The 1822-nt window shown below is 40.6% G+C and overlaps 1 non-coding gene across 1 annotated transcript; it reads left to right on the top strand.

Annotated features, from left to right (window-relative positions):
- Positions 1-770: 770 nt before the first annotated feature.
- LOC141681409 (small nucleolar RNA R71) lies at positions 771-877 on the top strand. Its single transcript, XR_012558845.1, has one exon. It is a non-coding gene; the product is annotated as a small nucleolar RNA R71 (small nucleolar RNA).
- The last annotated feature ends 945 nt before the right edge of the window (positions 878-1822 follow it).

The raw sequence follows: 1822 nt of genomic DNA, 5'->3' as shown, positions 1-1822 counted from the left end.
AGACCTCAATGTAATTGCTTTAACATGCTCCTTAGCTTCCTTCTTGCCTGGCACTTCAGTATCACTCGGAAGTGTGCCAGGTTGATGATTCAGTAATGCATTAGTAATTTGCCCAATCTGATTCTCCAAGGTTTTGATAGACACAACTTGTCTCTTGCACATGAGTTTCAACTCCTCCAATTCAGATTTTTCATTAGCTTGCGGTAACTGCTGAAGTTGAAGTTGTTGCCTAGGGGCATATTGCGGTTGCTGAAAACCAGGAGGGTTATACTGCTTTCCTGTGTATGGCTGATAAGATTGTTGCACCGTATTCTGATTGTTACTCCGGCTGAAGTTAGGATGATTGCGGTTATTTGGATGATAAGTGGCTGGAGCTTGTTTCTATGATTTCTGAAAGTTGCTCACAAATTGAGATGATTCGCTAGAAATAGCGCACTGCTCAGTTTCATGCGCCCCCGCACAAAGATCACAAACACTGGTGATTTGATTAACTCCATAATTAGCCAAAGAGTCCACTTTCATCGTCAAAGCTTGAAGTTGAGCAGCTATAGCAGTAGCTGTATCCACTTCCAGAATTCCTGCTACCTTTCCTTGCAACATTTTTTGCGTAGGATTCTGGTATTCATTAGCTACCATTAGCTCAATCAACTCATAAGCTTCATTATAGCTTTTGGCCCATAAGGCTCCACCAGACGCTGCATCGAGCATAGGTCTAGACTGAGTGCCCAAACCATTGTAGAAACAGTTTATAATCATCCAATCAATCAGGCATGCCATGGTATGGGAACTTCCTTAGCATCTCCTTATATCGATCCCAAGCCTCACACAGAGATTCTCCAGTTTGCTGTACAAACTGATTAAGAGCATTCCTGATAGCAGTAGTCTTCGCCATATGAAAGAATTTAGTGAGAAACTTTTGAACAAGATCCTCCTATTTGGTGATAGACCTTGGTGGTTGAGAATGTAACCAGCACTTTTCCTTATCCCTCAGAGGAAATGGTAAAAGTCGCAGCTTAATAGCATCTTCAGTCACCCCATTGAACTTGAAAGTGTCGCAGATCTCGATGAAATCCCTGATGTACATGTTGGGGTCTTTTGTAGGAGAACCCCCAAACTGAACAGAGTTCTGTATCATCTGAATCATGTTCGACTTGATCTCAAAGGTGTTAGCAGATATGGCTAGTCTGATGATGCTTGACTGAATATCATTGATCTTAGGCTGAGAATAGTCCATCAAAGCCTTAGGAATTTCTGCTTGATCTCCCAGCACTACTAAAGCTGGTTCCTTGACTTTCTCTTCTTCTTCTACTTTCTCTTCTTCCTCAAAAACTTCCCTTCGAATCACTACAGCTTCTTCCTCGGCTTGATCCAGAGTTCTCTTACGAGCCTGCGAACGCTTATGCATACACACTCGCTAGAGTACCCGAAACACGACACGGAAAAGAGTAGGTAAGTAACAATGTCCGAGTCAATGAACTTTAACGATCACTGAGGATAAACACATAAACTACTAGTTAACACCGAGTCCCCGGTAGCGGCGCCAAAAACTTGTTAGTCGCTAAGCACAAGCTAATAATTCACGCAAGTATACATGATCGCAAGTAATATAGAATTATTTCTAGTTCATTCCCATAGAGACTGGTTAAATTAACTATGTGATTTATGCACTTATGCAACAATGATATGGCTATTATTCAATGCTAAGACCAATAACAATTTGGGTTTTGATTATACTACGATTAATTATTGAGAATTATATTAGAGAACATTAACTAAGGAGATTAAAGAGAGTTGAATAATATATGACACAAACATGGGATTT

The sequence above is a fragment of the Apium graveolens genome, chromosome 8 (genome assembly GCF_009905375.1).
Source record: "Apium graveolens cultivar Ventura chromosome 8, ASM990537v1, whole genome shotgun sequence".
Lineage (NCBI taxonomy): Eukaryota > Viridiplantae > Streptophyta > Magnoliopsida > Apiales > Apiaceae > Apium > Apium graveolens.
Note: the sequence above shows the minus strand (reverse complement) of the source record. Positions and strands in the feature narration are given on the sequence as shown.